We start from the raw sequence: 18,696 nt of genomic DNA on the forward strand, positions 1-18,696 counted from the left end.
ATCTATTAAGCTATTTATGTATTTTATTGTTTTAAATATGTTTTTTATTTCTGATTGGATGGGCCAAGTTTTGGCGCTAAAATTCAATTAGTTATGTTCCTATATAACATTTATGAGCCAGGTATTACATGTTATTCCATTTGAAAAAGTCTTCTTGACGAAACGCGTTATGGAAATTTCAATATTGTGTTTTTTATATATATTAAAGTATTTTTGGTCATTTGTTTGTGCCAATTATCTTTTATATAGACACATAACCTTTCTTTTTTACCCTGGCTTTTTATTGTTATTTTATTTACTTTTTATTGGTTTTATAAAAAACCTTGAAAATCCCTGGAAGTTTCCTGTACTTAAGAAATCCTTAGGTGGGGATCAATCCACCCAAGCTGTCATCATAGAGCAGTAGGTCTGCTCTCGCCTTGTAAGTACATTTCTTTTATTATTTTATCAATATTGCTATACAGTGAGCACTATTGGCTGTTTTCTTTTATCCCGAGAACTGGATACCATTCACGGAGAGGAAACTATTTTATATCCCATAAGCGGGGATTAAACCGCTGTATGCGCTTCACCCCAGAGCTGGACATTAGCTCTGGTAAATGTGAGTTTTATACTATTATTCTTTTACATCTACATTTGAATTTTACATACTGCACCATTGGTTGTCCTTCTCTCCCTTTTTATCTTTCATAAAAAGTGGAACCACTACAATAGTAGAAGATCCTACCTACCAAGGACATTTGTAAGGATAAAACAGTTGGACTTTTCCTTTCTTTCTTAAAATTGGACTTTATTTCCTATCCTGTGTGCGCAGCCTTTTCTATTGTTTTTTTTTCCCAATGTTGCCTTTTAGAGCCAGTTTAGACATATCATCAGTGTAACGGCACTCCCAGGCATAAAAGGGGTTAACAGCCGTTTAGGAGATATTACCTTGCAGATATACAGGCAGCTACTGTAGACACCAATCCACCGAACCGGAGAAGCATACAAATGCTCTTAAACATACGAATGCTGTAAACAGCCGAATAGGAAAAACCATACGAAAGGTTTACACACCTAGCAGTCGAATTGGAACAGCATACGATAAATACCCCCCCCCAAGAACGAGACAAGGCTCCGTGTTGAGGGTCAAGCAGGAACAGCCAGAGCTGTAGGTTTATTGGCCTTATATACCCATTTTACAGACAAAGTCCCACCCACATGGTTTTGTGGAACATCCAATCAAAACATACAACACAGATAAACACTCCCACAATGACATCACAATCCCTCCTCTCTATCCTGGAGATAATTGGGAAGTAATCCAATTATCTCCAAGGACAGAGGCAAAACTCCATTAAGCACATGGCAGTAAAAATACAGTAAAATACAATAAAATAAACAAGGTTACATTTATTACATAAAATACAGACATGCAACATATCCCCAGATAGCTTAGGTCTGAGCGCACATTATTACTAAATGGCGCACAGCCCACACACATACACTTCAATTGCTATGGAGCTAAAGTCTTTTATTACACGAATAGGCTCCATGGCATAGCTATCTGGGTTAAATGAGTTCATTCAGTAAATCCGTGAATGAACTGGCCGCGTGTGAACTGCAGACTGCTGCCTTCCAGTGTTCAGTATGCGTAGCCGTGGCCACCCAGTATAGTCGATTAAGCTGCGGTTAACCTCAGCTACTGAGAGGACAATTGGCGGTGCTCGCCGGCTTCTGGGCGGCCAATTAACGGTGCCTGCCAGCTAACCGCGGCTCCTGGGAGGCCAATAGACGGCTGTTTGTTCGATAGATAGAATCTACCGTACACCCGGGCAGACATACATGAATAGACCTTTCTGCATAGGAAAATAAAGTATTTAAATGCTGGTCCATGGTCAAAAGGCAGCAGGCAGGCAACCAGGCTCCTCCAATGCACAGTGGCGAGATTGGTCTCGTCACATCTACAATAAAGCTATAATGGAGGCAAGATCCAAATCACAAGTAATTAGAGATTTAGCAGCATTGTGGGATAATTTTCGAAACAATCATGGATTAAAGAACAAAATAATAGACTCATTACCAATTACAGTGATCAATGATATGCTGGATAATATTAATATTAACCCTTGGAGGAGCAAGGGAATACAAAAAAGTCAAAGACATAAGAGAGAATTATAAAATTAAGCCCTTTCAGAAAATAAGAGAAGAATTTGGTATCTTAATGAAGATACATGATTAAGAATAGAGAGAGTAAAACAGAAGGGATTTGTCAACTTGTCGAACAAAAAAACTGTAAAAATATGCTGTCTAAATGTGTTAAAGTTATATACAAGTTAAGATGATAAACTTTCCGGAGCAATTGAAAAGTGGGAAAAAGATCTTCACATACAAATAGAGGAGGAAAGTTGGAAAAGTTCTTCCAACTTCCAAAAGTTTCCTTTAACATTGAGTGAACTCAAAGTGCCTTGAGATCCATATCAAACAAAGGCCGTGTTGGCAATCCATACCAAACAGAGGCCATGTCAGGAATGACAGGGGGATTAGGCCATATCGATGTACTGGATAGTAGACAATCGTGAGCATACCGTGTCCACAATGTCTTTGCATGAGATATCACAGACAGGAGGTTTAGTTTCTTCTTGGAGAGGTGTTATATTGCCACTGTCCATTTGAGCACACGGCTTTGTTATCAAAGGCTCGAGACAGAGAACACAGAAGAAATACAAGCATACCCCCAAACATTACAGACATGCAGCAATGACCATGTTTACTTGGTTTGGGTAATAACTATATCATTTGTATCAACCGTAATAAACAGCGTAATAGAATATTCCATTTAACTAACATCATGAAACTCAAACTCTGAATCACAAATGAAACAAACATGCTTGACCATTGTGCGAGTCTTTTGTTCGGTAATATTCCCATATGGCATTTTGGAATTATGGAATTTGGAGAACCTAAATACAGATGAATTGCATGTTGTTTAAAACAGACTGTGCAAGACTACTAATTTCTAATAAACATAGAATTGTTAATCAGAATCATAGAAGGCTCACCATGTCCTTCTGCTTTTTAGAAATCTATTCTAATACAATTATGAATGTATGTTATAAACTCCGTGTTCCTAATAACATTATTTACCTATAAAGTACACGGTCTCCTGATGCTCACAGCTTGTCATCTATCCTCAGGGATTGGACAGTATCCAGAGCCGGTCGTCCCATTGTTTGTGCCGCTTACACTGAAATCTCTTTGTATTAAATGGTCCGCGGCATTAAAACCAAGACTAATATTTACGGCTAGTGATGTACCGAACTGTTCGCTGGCGAATAGTTCCTGGCGAACATAGCGTGTTCGCGTTCACCACCGTGGGCGAACACATGCGCGGTTCGATCCGCCCCTATTCGTCATCATTGAGCAAAGTTTGACCCGGTGCCTCACGGTCAGCAGACACATTCCAGCAAATTAGCAGCAGACCCTCCCTTCCAGACCCTCCCACCTCCCTCCCAGCATCCATTTTAGATTCATTCTGAAGCTGCATGCTTAGTGAGAGGAGGGAAAGTGTAGCTGCTGCTCATTAGATAGGGAAATTGATAGCTAGGCTAGGGTATTCAGTGTCCACTACAGTCCTGAAGGACCTATCTGATCTCTGCTGTAAGGACAGCACCCCAAAAAGCTCTTTTTAGGGCTAGAACATCAGTCTGCTTTTTTTTTTTCTGTGTAATATAATTGCAGTTGCCTGTCTGCCAGCTTCTGTGTCAGGCTCACAGTGGATACTGTGCCCATTTGCCCAGTGCCACCACTCATATCTGGTGTCACAATAGCTTCAGCTTGACATTTAAAAAGATAATTTTTTTTTCACTGTAAAAGATTGAATAGCAGTTAGTTGTCTGCAAGCGTCTGGGTGTCAGGCCTTCAGCGTGTGCTCTGCAGACCTCTGCCAGTGTACTTTGCCACTCATATCTGGTGTCTCTATAGCGTGCTTTTACAAAGAAAAAAAGTTTTTCAGTGTAAGCTAATAGCAGTCAGTGTCCTTAAAGCGGGTGTGTCAGGCCTTCAGCGTGTGCTCTGCAGACCTCTGCCAGTGTACTTTGCCAGTTGCCACTCATATCTGGTGTCTCTATAGCGTACTTTTTCAAAGAAAAAAAGTTTTTCAGTGTAAGCTAATAGCAGTCAGTGTCCTTAAAGCGGGTGTGTCAGGCCTTCAGCGTGTGCTCTGCAGACCTCTGCCAGTGTACTTTGCCAGTTGCCACTCATATCTGGTGTCTCTATAGTGTGCTTTTACAAAGAAAAAAAGTTTTTCAGTGTAAGCTAATAGCAGTCAGTGTCCTTAAAGCAGGTGTGTCAGGCCTTCAGCGTGTGCTCTGCACACCTCTGCCAGTGTACTTTTCCAGTTGCCACTCATATCTGGTGTCTCTATAGCGTGATTTTACAAAGAAAAAAAGTTTTTCAGTGTAAGCTAATAGCAGTCAGTGTCCTTAAAGCGGGTGTGTCAGGCCTTCAGCGTGTGCTCTGCAGACCTCTGCCAGTGTACTTTGCCAGTTGCCACTCATATCTGGTGCCTCTATAGCGTGATTTTACAAAGAAAAAACGTTTTTCAGTGTAAACTAATAGCAGTCAGTGTCCTTAAAGCGGGTGTCAGGCCTTCAGCGTGTGCTCTGCAGACCTCTGCCAGTGTACTTTTCCAGTTGCCACTCATATCTGGTGTCTCTATAGCGTGCTTTTACAAAGAAAAAAAGTTTTTCAGTGTAAGCTAATAGCAGTCAGTGTCTTTAAAGCGGGTGTGTCAGGCCTTCAGTGTGTGCTCTGCAGACCTCTGCCAGTGTACTTTGCCAGTTGCCAGTCATATCTGGTGTCTCTATAGTGTGCTTTTACAAAGAAAAAAAGTTTTTCAGTGTAAGCTAATAGCAGTCAGTGTCCTTAAAGCGGGTGTGTCAGGCCTTCAGCGTGTGCTCTGCAGACCTCTGCCAGTGTACTTTGCCAGTTGCCACTCATATCTGGTGTCTCTATAGCGTGCTTTTACAAAGAAAAAAAGTTTTTCAGTGTAAGCTAATAGCAGTCAGTGTCCTTAAAGCGGGTGTGTCAGGCCTTCAGCATGTGCTCTGCAGACCTCTGCCAGTGTACTTTGCCAGTTGCCTCTCATATCTGGTGTCTCTATAGCGTGATTTTAAAAAGAAAAAAAGTTTTTCAGTGTAAGCTAATAGCAGTCAGTGTCCTTAAAGCGGGTGTCAGGCCTTCAGCGTGTGCTCTGCAGACCTCTGCCAATGTACTTTGCCAGTTGCCACTCATATCTGGTGTCTCTATAGCGTGCTTTTACAAAGAAAAAAAGTTTTTCAGTGTAAGTTAATAGCAGTCAGTGTCCTTAAAGCGGGTGTGTCAGGCCTTCAGCATGTGCTCTGCAGACCTCTTCCAGTGTACTTTGCCAGTTGCCACTCATATCTGGTGTCTCTATTGCATGCTTTTACAAAGAAAAAAAGTTTTTCAGTGTAAGCTAATAGCAGTCAGTGTCCTTAAAGCGGGTGTGTCAGGCCTTCAGCGTGTGCTCTGCAGACCTCTGCCAGTGTACTTTGCCACTCATATCTGGTGTCACAATAGCGTGCATTTAAAACCAAAAAACTTTTTTCACTGTTATAGATTGAATAGCAGTTAGTTGTCTCCAAGCATCTGTGTGTCAGGCCTACAACGTGTACTCTGCCAACCTTTGCCAGTTCACAGTGCCACTCATATCTGGTGTCCCAATAGCTTGCATTTAAAAACCAAAAAACATTTTTCACTGTTATAGATTGAATAGCAGTTAGTTGTTTCCAAGCGTCTGTGTGTAAGGCCTGCTCATCTGCCCACAGTCAGGTGTCTGTCAAGGACATGTTTGAGCGTAAGAAGCCAATGTCAGAAAGTCACCCACTTGCCCGGCGTCTGACAGCTGGCTTGTCTGTACTATTAGCCCGCCAGCTTTTACCATACAAGCTGGTGGAGTCTGAGGCGTTCAAAAAATTTGTAGCTATTGGGACACCGCAGTGGAAGGTACCCAGCCGAAATTTCTTTTCACAAAAGGCAATCCCCAACCTGTACTCGATTGTGCAAAAGGAAGTAATGGCATGTCTGGCACACAGTGTTGGGGCAAGGGTCCATCTGACCACTGATACCTGGTCTGCAAAGCATGGTCAGGTCATGTATATCACCTACACTGCGCATTGGGTAAACCTGCTGACGGCTGCCAAGCATGGAATGCGTGGTTCTGCAGAGGAGTTGGTGACACCGCCACGACTTGCAGGCAGGCCTGCTGCCACCTCCTCTACTCCTGCTACTCCATCCTCTTCCATAACCTCCTCGGCTGAGTCCTCTTCTGCTGCTGCGTCTTGCTCCACATCAACGGCACCCCCCCAGCTCCCCAGGTACTATTCCACATCCCGGATACGGCAGGGTCACGCCGTCTTGTGTTTGACTTGCTTGAAAGCAGAGAGTCACACCGGACAAGCACTCCTGTCCGCCCTGAACGCACAGGTGGAAAAGTGGCTGACTCCGCAGCAACTGGAGATCGGCAAAGTGGTTTGTGACAACGGAACAAATTTGTTGGCGGCATTGAAGTTGGGCAATTTGACACATGTCCCGTGCATGGCACATGTGTGTAATCTGATCGTACAACGCTTTGTGCATAAGTACACAGGCTTACAGGACGTCCTTCTTGTCTCTGTACTTAAAGGGACACTCCAGGCACCCAGACCACTTCTGCTCATTGGAGTGGTCTGGGTGCCAACTCCCACTACCCTTAACCCTGCAAGTGTAATTATTGCAGTTTTTCATAAACTACAATAATTACATTGCAGGGTTAACTCCACCTCTAGTGGCTGTCTACTAGACAGCCACTAGAGGTCACTTCCTGGTTTCTAGCACAGGAAACCTGTGCTAGAGCGTCGCTGGACGTCCTCACGCTGTGTGAGGACCTCCAGCGTCGCTCAAAACCCCATAGGAAAGCATTGAAATTATTTTTCAATGCTTTCCTATGGGGAGAAGTAATGCGCATTTCCGTGCATGCGCATTAGGTCTCCTCGGCCGGTCACAAGGAGGAGCGTCACATGGAGGAGCGTCGCGGAGGAGGAGACAGTGGCGAGGGACATCGCCGCTGCCTCAAGTAAGTGACTGAAGGGGTTTTCACCCCTTCAGTAACCGGGGATTGGGGGGTGGGAGGGAGAGGGACCCTCCAGTGCCAGGAAAACGGATCGTTTTCCTGGCACTGGAGTTTCCCTTTAACTGCCAACAGCTCCTCTTGGCGCAGAGCTGAGGTCTCCCCCCTTCGTAGCCTGGTGTGCGCAAGTTGTCCTGGGAAACCTGTGCTGTTCTTTTTAATTGTGCCGCAAGCTACTGTATCAAAACAGTACAGTAGCTTGAACAAAGGGACACTTGTATAAAAATTTCAGTATACAAGTGGTACCCTTTGTTCATCAGGGGGAATATCAGGTCCCAGACAATCTTGCCACTGGTTCCCATATGTTCTGGGCAACCTGGAGGATCAAGGTGGCTATCCTTTCCCTCGTACACCCAGAAGGCCTGAGTATTCCCAGTCTCGCTATCACAGAGCTTATACATCTTTACACCATACCTAGAGTGCTTGGAAGGAACATACTGCTTGAATCCCAGCCTTCCCTTATACTTCATATGCCACGCATATATTCCTTCCAGGTGTATAAGCCTCTGCAAACCTGGCAGCAAAGTGGGTAATCAGGGGGCGGATTTTATACAGCCTGTCAAACTGGGGATGCTCCCTAGGGGGACACAGGCTGTTGTCGCTGAAGTGCATGAAATGCAGTATCATTTCATACCTCTTCCTCGACATACATTGGGAGTAAATGGGGGTAGAGCAGATGGGGCTACTGCTCCAGTAGGAGCTGATGGAGGGCTTCTTTATGATGCCCATCAGCATAGTTAATGCCCAGAATCTTTTAAAATCTGGCACAGTGTGTATCTTTGCCAAAAAAGAGTCCGGATTTGTAGCTCGAAATTGATGGGCATATAAATTAGTTTAGGCGACAATGTTCCCCAATACAGGGATCCTTAGGAAAGGTGTCAATCCATATCTGCCAAGTGACCCTATGTAGGGGGAACAGTCTCTATTCTGCTCTGTGTCAGTGTGTATCATGGTCTCTGAGGACAGGTGTCAATCCATACCTGCCAAGTGACCCTATGTAGGGGAAACAGTCTCTATTCTGCTCTTTGTCAGTGTGTATCAGGGGCTTTGAGGACAGGTGTCAATCCATATCTGTCAAGTGACCTTATGTAGGGGGAACAGTCTCTATTCTGCTCTGTGTCAGTGTGTATATTGGTCTCTGAGGACAGGTGTCAATCCATATCTGCCAAGTGACCCTATATAGGGGGAACAGTCTCTATTCTGCTCTGTGTCAGTGTGTATCATGGTCTCTGAGGACAGGTGTCAATCCATACCTGCCAAGTGACCCTATGTAGGGGGAACAGTCCCTATTCTGCTCTGTGTCAGTGTGTATCATGGTCGATGAGGACATGTGTCAATCCATACCTGCCAAGTGACCCTATGTAGGGGGAACAGTCCCTATTCTGCTCTGTGTCAGTGTGTATCAGGGGCTTTGAGGACAGGTGTCAATCCATATCTGCCAAGTGCCCCTATGTAGGGGGAACAGTCCCTATTCTGCTCTGTGTGAGGAGGAGGAATGGGAAATGAGTAGCTCGGCATCCAACCTTGTGCAAATGGGGTCTTTCATGCTGTCGTGCCTGTTGAGGGACCCTCGTATAAAAAGGCTGAAGGAGAACGACCTGTGCTGGGTGTCCACGCTACTAGACCCCCGGTATAAGCAGAAAGTGGCGGAAATGTTACCCAATTACAACAAGTCGGAAAGGATGCAGTATTTGCTAAATTAATTTAAAAATATGCTTTACACAGCGTATAAGGGTGATGTCACAGCACAACGGGAATCTAACAGGGGAAGAGGTGAAAGTCATCCTCCTCCTCCCATGATCACGCCATATCTGCCAAGTGACCCTATGTAGGGGGAACAGTCCCTATTCTGCTCTGTGGCAGTGTGTATCAGGGATCCTTAGGATAGGTGTCAATCCATATCGGCCAAGTGACCCGATGTAGGGGGAACAGTCCCTATTCTGCTCTGTGTCAGTGTGTATCAGGGTCTCTGAGGACAGGTGTCAATCCATATGTCAAGGTGTCAATATGTCATATGTCAGGTGTCAATCCATATCCAATCCATATCCATTGCGATTTAGGAATGTTAGATGATTTCTCCCCTTTATGGATTAAAACCAGACTCTGCATCAACTGTGTAATTTTCCATGGGAGTTTTGCCATGGATCCCCCTCCGGCATGCTACAGTCCTGGTGTTAGTCCCCTTGAAACAACTTTTCCATCACTTTTGTGACCAGAAACAGTCCCTGTGGGTTTTAAAATTCTCCTGCCCGTTGAAGTCAATGGCGGTTCGCCCGGTTCCCCGGTTCGCGAACGTTTGCGGAAGTTCCCGTTCGCCGTTCGCGAACCGAAAATTTTGTGTTTGCAACATCACTATTTACGGCCTTACAACTCCAGCGGGTGTTCAAAAAAAATTGCACTCTTCGCGGATGATATTTTATTATTTCTCAAAACCTGATAAATCAATACCTAAACTATTAGGACTTTTACATGACTACAGCAATATTTATTATTACAAGAATAATGCATCGAAAACCCAAGCCCTTCCAATAGGCCTTCTAAAATCGATCGCGCAACAACTGCCCACACAATTTCCATTCGACTGTTGGAAAACATCAGTAAAATATTTAGATATTAACCTGACAAGGAAAATAAAAAAATGCCCAGGATAACACCAGAACGCCTGTTCTGGCTCCCCTTTCATAAGGGTGGGCTAGGTATGCCGGACGTATACACATATTATAAAGCTTCAGTCTTAGCACAAGGTTTAGCTGTTCTGACACACACAAGACCACCTCTTTGGCTTAGTTTGGAAAATGCTAGCTGCACCCCCTATAAAATTGAGGGCCAGCTGTGGGAGAGGCCCACATTAGTGGAGATTAGTAACCAATGCCTTCCTAGCACAAGATTCCTACTGCAAAACTGGAAACAATGGGCTCAACCCCTGCTGGGGCCCACCAGGCACCACTACAAACCCTAACCCACTTGGCCCCAGACATTCAATTACAGAATTGGAATGATGGAGGCACTAGCACTACAGGCTCCTTGTGTAATGCCCAGGGCATCAAACCCTTTCCAGAGCTTCAAGCGGAGTTTTAACTCCCGCCCAGAGAAATCTTCACCTATTTACGGATCAAACACATTACACTCGTAAACTAGGTATGGGGCATCCACCCCTGTGCCTAACACCATTCTCTCAATACTGTATTGATAATAGGAAACTTGGCAAACCACTTTCCGTGTACTACAATGCAATTAATGACTTGTGCATCCCTGAAAAATTACCATATATGTTACAATGGGAAAGGGAATTGGGCAGGGGTCAAGTTCTGGGGTAAAAAGTGTGGGAACTCACCCAAGATCTGCCCTCTCCCCAAAAAACTCTCCAAGCACCATAACCACTACAGCTCACTGTAGTGGTTATGGTGCCAGGAGGGCACTGGCGATGCCCATGTTGTAAGAGAATTTAGAGATTAACTTATTGAGTGATTATCACCAGCTGAGCATGTTTGGAGTCTTTCTTTAAGTCCACTTTTGCCAGAGGTGTTCCTTAATTGACTTAAGGCCTTGCAGGTTCTCAAACACAGTGCATATTTATGAATCCTTGTATTATGTGCAAATACTGGCATGTATAAAAATATGCTCTGGGCCAATTTCAGATGTAAAATGTATTATCTCTCTATATCTGGGCAAAAAATAAAAAAGCACAACATCTCACTATATGTTTTGTATTTATCAGATCCTTTTTTTTTTTTTTTTTTTTTTAATACCCAGATAATACTGTACCTGCCCCCAACCCCTCCACCCACCCTTCCTCCCTCCAACCCCCAGCCCTCTTACCCCCTACAAAAAAGTAATACCTCCCCACCCACTTATATATACTTACAGTTCTGAAGAACAGGCTCACCAGGCTCAAAGATCAGTACTGGGCTCAGGCGGGCAGAAGGAGGGTGTGGTGACTGTGTGAGGCCACTCTGCAATTCTTTCTTGGAGGAGACCGCTGTGACCCGTGACTCACCCTAGCGTTGCCATGACTCTGCCTCCGTGTGATGTCACGGAACGTGCGTTGCCACGTACGCAAAGGGTAAGGGAGGTCAGGAGGAGGAGCAAGTAACTCAGAGTCCTGGCAACGCTAGGGTGAGTCGCGGGTCACAGCGGTCTCCTCCAAGAAAGAATTGCAGAGTGGCCTCACACAGTCACCACACCCTCCTTCTGCCCGGCAGCGGCCCCGGGCAGCGGCAGTTAAAGATGGCCCTGGTCCTGCAGGAGCAACAGGAACGGCTTACCTGCTTTGAAAAAAGTGCAGGAACGCCGTTCCCATTCATTCCTGCAGAACTCAAGCCCTGGAATTGGGGATAGTAATAAACCAAAAGGACTGATCCAAGTCCTACAGATGACCAAATCCTCTAGTAATAGCCTTTATTATTGTGAAGCATATTGCAAAGTTATGATGCGGTGATACCTTGTGCCACAGAAACTTGCAACTTTCTACGCTTTTTCCTCAGCTATGTGCTGGAGGTGTAGCGGGACGGTTGGATCTTTCTACCATATCTCCAGGGACTACCAAACATTAAAGGTGTACTGAGAGCAAGTGGAATTCATATTAACTAAATTGGCACATATACCTATTCCGTTTCGGCCTGAATGCTATCTTCTACATATTATACCGTCACTCCATATAGATCCACAGCTAATACTGATGGTCCATATACTCCTCACTGCTAAAAAAAAAAACAAAGCCAGACACTGGAAAATCGACAAAATCCCCCTGTATTGATGAAGTGCTCGTGTGAGTAGATTCTACATTTCATTTGGAAAAGATGGCTTACAAACTAAGAGGTAAAGAAGTTGTCCATAGAAAACATTGGGAAGCTTGGACAATGTTGTACTCATCCTCGTCTTCTTCCAAACAATAGTGCTTATTTAAAAAAAAAAAAAAAAAATATTAATAAGTTTATAATTTTATAAAATTTATAGTGGTTACAATTGATATGATGTACATGGGCTTCTACAGAATTTAACACAACTGATTCATGTATGTACCATTAGGCTTGCGCTGACTATATGATTATGGGAACTATGCTCCCACAAATGGAACCTAACTCCCTCTCTTTCCACTCTTCCCCTACCTTCACTTTACTTTATCACCAGCATGGATTAAAGGTTCCCTCTTTTGTTATGCTGGATTTCTAACTAATGGTGGACCGAATGAAACGATCAAGAGTGTGATGTAACTGATAGCGTAACTTCTTACATGTATCCATAGTGCTATTATCGGGGACATGTCATGTATAACTGTGGAAACTTTTGTTACTGATGGCACTGCTGTTGATGCACTTCATATTTCTTACTCTGAAGAACTAATCATATAGAATGCATGGTAACGAGCTCATTGCCAGTAAAGGTACTCTGCGTGTCACTAATGTTGATCCTTGTACATCCAAAAGGGCTGCTGTACTATTGCATCATGATCGTGTATCGTACAATGTGAAGTGATATGTTTAATTTCATTTCTTTTTTCTATTAACAAATCCTTTGAAAATGTTTTAATAAAAACGAGACATTGGGGGGGGGGGGGGGGGGGTGGGAAAGGAATGGGAGCTGCAAACAAAATGATCAGTCATTAATTCATTAACCACTCTCTCCAAGTGAGCAGATGAACCTCCATTTTCCTCAGTGTTTCCTTTAACATTAAGTGAACCCAAAGTGCCTTGAGATCCATATCAAACAAAGTAGAAATCCATATCAAACAAAGGCCGTGTTGGCAATCCATACCAAACAGAGGCCATGTCAGGAATGAGGCCATATCGATGTACTGGATAGTAGACAATCGTGAGCATACCGTGTACACAATGTCTTTGCATGAGATATCACAGACAGGAGGTTTAGTTTCTTCTTGAAGAGGTGTTATATTGCCACTGTCCATTTGAGCACACGGCTTTGTTATCAAAGGCTCGAGACAGAGAACACAGAAGAAATACAAGCATACCACCAAACATTACAGACACGCAGCAATGACCATGTTTACTTGGTTTGGGTAATAACTATATCATATGTATCAACCGTAATAAACAGCGTAATAGAATATTCCATTTAACTAACATCATGAAACTCAAGCTCTGAATCACAAATGAAACAAACATGCTTGACCATTGTGCGAGTCTTTTGTTTGGTAATATTCCCATATGGCATTTTGGAATTATGGAATTTGGAGAACCTACATACAGATGAATTGCATTTTGTTTGAAACAGACTGTGCACGTCTACTAATGTTTAATAAACATAGAATTGTTAATCAGAATCATAGAAGGCTCACCATGTCCTTCTGCTTTTTAGAAATTTATTCTAATACAATGATGAATGTATGTTATATACTCCGTGTTCCTAATTAAATTATTTACCTATAAAGTACACTGACTCCAGATACTCACAGCTCGTCATCTATCCTCAGGGATTGGACAGTATCCAGAGCCGGCCGGCCCATTGTTTGTGCCGCTTTCACTGAAATCTCTTTGTTGTATTGAATGATGACATTTTATGTAGAGACACTTACTGTATAAAAGAGAAGCTGAAAAGACAGATGCTAAAACCATTCCTCACATTTTCTGAGAAGGGATTGAGAGATGATGCTGCATGCCATGCTAGTTCCTGTGCTCCTTTCCTTCATCGGTCTTACTAATACTGGGTTTTTTGTTGAGGTAAGATCCCAAATTCTCATTTCATAGGTTGGGAAATGCTTAGAAATTAAACAGGGACATTCCAGTCTAATCTTCCTGGTAATAATATTCACAGTAATGTGCCTTTTAAGTAAAATACGTTTAAAAATCTAAAAACATAAATAAATGGGATTTCAAGCGCTTGTTCAAACTCTTCATGGCAGGTTGGACTTCCAAAACTAGAGTCTCTTCCTTATGGCCGTAGGTAGAGCTGGAAAGGGAATGCAGGGAAGCAGCACATTCAAGTGTCCTCACCTCAATTAAAGATGCAGTGATATGCAAAACAAGATAATTATTATTATTATTTTATTGATATAGTGCTAGAAAATTCAGTAGCACTGTGCAATAACAGACATGTAATTGTAACCAGACAAATGGACGCACAGGAACAGAGAGGGTTTGAGGGTCCTGCTCAGTGAGCTTACATGCTGGAGGGAGTGGAGTACAGTGACACAAAGGGTAAAAGTAGGGGTAATGCAATAGGTTGCTAGGGGTGATGAATACCCGTTAGCAGTTTAAATTATATGCTTTCCTGAAGAAGTGTGTTTTCAAAGATTTTTTGAATGAGTGGAGACTGGGTGAAAGTCGGAGAAGGGAAGGGAGTCCCACAGGAATGGTGCAGCCCTGGAGAAGTCTTGGAGCTAAGCATCAGATGTGGTAATACTGACAGAGGATATACGTAGGTGTACGGCAGAGCACTGGGGCCTCAACGGGACATACTTGTGTATTAGGGAGGATAGGGAGGTTGGAGCAGCATTATGTAGGAACTTGTAAACAAGCACCAGAATCTTAAATTGAGCCCTATATCTAACTGGAAACCAATGTAGGGACTGACAGAGGGGGGAGGCATGGGAGGTGAGGGCGGACAAGATGACAAACAAAAAAGAATATGGTGTAGTATTTTTGATGCTTTTGATTGTAAATAAAAGAAATGAAATGCACTTACAATCTTCTGGAGCTTGAAATCAGCTCCAGAGATATGCGTTTGGATGGCACAATCCCTGTCTGTGGATATGCTGATCTTGGTCTCGGTCTTAATCTTATGTGGAAAGGTATCCTTAGGCCGGTCAGCAGAGTGCGGTGGTCAGCATTCATAGAAGTGGTCTCATTCAATATGCTGTTTTATCACAGTGAGAGTTCAATCGGCGGTTCTGGAAGACCAACCTTTCCTTATATTTTTACATGTTTGTGTTTTTATATTTAGTGATTGTTTTATTTTATTATTTTCAATGTATATATTTCCATGTCTTTGTAACTACAGCCTGGGTTAATCATACTTTGCATATCCCTGGCACATTGCTTATTTTATCACCTTTGTCTTGTCCATCATGTTAAAAGTTAGTTTAACCAGCTCAGGTCCATATATCTTTCTTGTTTTTTGTTTAATGGTTTTATTTCCCTACATGAATACTTCTGTCTTATCTATGTAATTCTCAATCTTAGCTTTTGTTTTTCCTTAATTGACCCTTAAATCAAATGTCCATAGATGCATCTCCCCATCCCTTAACCCATCTACCCTAGTATATATATCTCTCTCCCACAGCCTGATTTTAAAACTAACCCAGCCCAGCAAAGCACCCAGAGCTCACTCAGCTGTACCACTGCCCTCTGCAACAGGTAGCCTTCTGGAAGACTGTTTCCCCTCCCATCCTAACCCCTCACCCACCCACCCCATGCTAATTTCCTCATTTATAGATAGTCTCCCACACAACTTTCAATCTCCTGAAATGACAGATACAAACACCCTTCCAATCTCTTAACCCTATAGAATACATACCCTCTCTCCCTACAAATAGCAATTCATCGCTCACCAATATTATATACTTTGATTTAATTTTACATTTTTGTTTTTCACTATTTGTATTTCATTTTCATCTACACACTGCATACCACTAACATGAATCCAAATATGACCATACTGTTATTCTTAATAACCCTTTTCTCACTCCAATTTTGTTCACATCACTACTGCCACACCTCAAACTGGAACACAAATTATCATACACCATGGCCTGCTCTGTTGCTGTAACTTATCTGCTGAGTGCTGGTGGAGAGTTCTAAAAAATAGCCCTCTTACCCACACCTCACAAAATTATAAAGTATCCCATTCACTATATGGCCAAACACAAATGATGTCCACATTCCTATTCCTTATGTTACTTGCCCTCGCAAATGATGTGGAGTCTAACCCTGGTCCCCCAGCTAATTCTAGTCCTAATCTCCCCACTAAAAAGGCCTCTCTTTTGTGCACTGCAACATCCGTAGCTTACTCCCTAAACTGGATGCACTGCAAGCCTGGTGTTCCCATTACAGACCAAATGATCATTGTGCTCTCAGAATCATGGTTAACAACTAAAATACCAGCCTCCGCCATTGCAATACAGGGTTATTTATGTTTTAGAAATGACAGAGCAAAGAGAAGAGGAGGCATTGTTATTTATGTTGACAAGTCCATAAAATGTACTCCTTTAAAAAACTATAACTCCCCTTCTGCCTTTAATTTCCTTTCTGGCTCAATTGAGATCCCTTTCACTAAAACCATCATTGTTGCTGGAATCTACTGCCCACCTAGCTCTCCGGTGCACTCCCTTTCTGACAGAGCCCAACTACTAAGTGAAACTGTAGCTCAAAACAAAAAAAAAGAACTGTTGTTTTTTTTTTTAATATTGATTGGCTGAATCCTAAAATAATAAATCACGTAGGCTGTTTAAGACTTTGCAGCTAACATAATTAATTTCCTCCCCAACTCTTTAATTAATTAATATTAAAAGCCAGAACCATACCTTGCTAGATTGGATTCTCTCCAGTTGTCCTGACAGAATCCAGAAGGCCGGTGTTCTCCCTAACAGTTTCAGTGACCACTGTCTAGTGTACTGCATACGCAAAATAAAGGGCACTAAATTCCCTCCCAAGATTATAATCACCAGGTATTTCAAAAAAATGTAATCTTGAATCCTTTTTAAATAATCTCAAGAACATACCATGGGACAGATTAGGTCTAATACCAGATCTAGACTCAGCAATTGCATTTTTTCAGTCCGAACTCTTGCTTATTTGGAATTTGCATGCCCTTCTGCGTAAACTGCAACTCAAAGGGACACACCTGCCGTGGGTTACAGCTGACCTCATTCAAATGTACCAGTTTAGAGACTCAATGTTGTCAAAGTTCAAGCGTACTGGCTCCATGAACGACCACTGTACTTACAGACAATGGCGAAATGCATGCACAAAACAAACGAAAATGGCACAGGCCCGATATTTCAGAGAACATTGGAACAACCTATCAAACCCAAGAAACTTCTGGAAAATCATAAATAGCATACAAACCCCCACAATCCACTCCCAACCCTCCACTGTCAAAATGGACAACAAAAAACTGCATACCCCCTAGATGTAGCAAATGCCTTTAATAATTATTTTGTAGGATGCTTGCTAAGATAACAAATGACACTCATTTTCAGACCACAAATAAAGATCAGGCCCTGTCCAATCTTCAAAATCCGCATATAGAGAAATTCAGTTTTAGACCTGTGCCTGTTAGTGTCGTTAATAAACATCTTAATAATCTTTAAATAAAAAAACAGTGTGGACCAGATCAAATCCCAGCAATGTTGCTGAAGTTCAGTGTGCCAGCAATTACTAAACCTGTCACTACCCTTATCAATAAATCCCTGGTGTCAGGATAAATACCCAAACTTTGGAAGACTGCAAAATGTGTACCTATCCATAATAGTGGTGACAATACTTTAGTATGTAATGATACCCCGATATCATTGCTCCCCGTATTGGCAAACATCTTGGAAAAATGCGTCCACACGCAACTATGTGAATATTATCAACAATCAAGTTATCTGACCCCTGATCAATCAGGCTTTCGTCCAAATCACTCAACTTCGACTGCCCTCTTAAAAGTTTGCAATGACATCCAATTTGGTATTGAACAATGAGTCTTAACTGGAGCTATTTTCCTTGATTTTGCCAAGGCCTTTGACACAGTATGGCATTCTTTTGCAAAAACGTAAAAATTCAGGCATTGGTGATCGTCGTTTAGATCGTATATTTCAGATCGTTTGAAATATGTGGCCATTTCTGATAGCGCTTCCATCCCTCTTCCAGTCACGTGTGGTGTTCCCCAAGGCTCCATACTTGACCCCCTGCTATTCACATTATTTATAAATTATCTGCCTAACGTCTGCAAATCCTCAACAGTAAACTACAAAAGTCAACATTTGTGTATCAGAACAAATTCAAATAGCACACTCACAGCAGTCTGCTCTTTTAAATATCTAGGTATGTTGCTAGACCCCAATCTATCTTTTGGCCTTCGCATTGAAAAAAATCTCTTCAAAGGTTTACCCAAAAACTAGGTGCCCAGTATAATCCTCTGGAACTATTTTGGGCATGAAAACATGTGTGCGGTCGGTCAAAAGAGACTTCCACCTAACTTCTGAAACCCTGAACCGTTCTGGGTGATTTTCCAATATGTTGTTCCCCCAGATCAGGGCTATCAGGGGATATAAGATTCACCTTTTTCCCATATGTTTTCGGGGTGTTTGTATAATTGGGTAAAAACTTTTTATGTTTTTTTATGTTTGGAGATAATTGAATTCATACAGTAATTAACTCAATTATCTCCCAAACAGAGGGGAGGGTTTGTGTACAGTAACTAGGAGTGTTCAAGTGTAAAACTCTGGTTTTATTGGATTGTGAATTTTGTGTCCTGTGCCCCACAAGGTCCACCTGGGTTGTAACTTTGTGGGGAAAAACTGTATAAAAGAGCAGCTGTACCATTAAACCTTTGGTTCTTACTTTATCCTCAATCTAGAGTCTTGT

The sequence above is a fragment of the Pelobates fuscus genome, chromosome 5 (assembly GCF_036172605.1).
Source record: "Pelobates fuscus isolate aPelFus1 chromosome 5, aPelFus1.pri, whole genome shotgun sequence".
Lineage (NCBI taxonomy): Eukaryota > Metazoa > Chordata > Amphibia > Anura > Pelobatidae > Pelobates > Pelobates fuscus.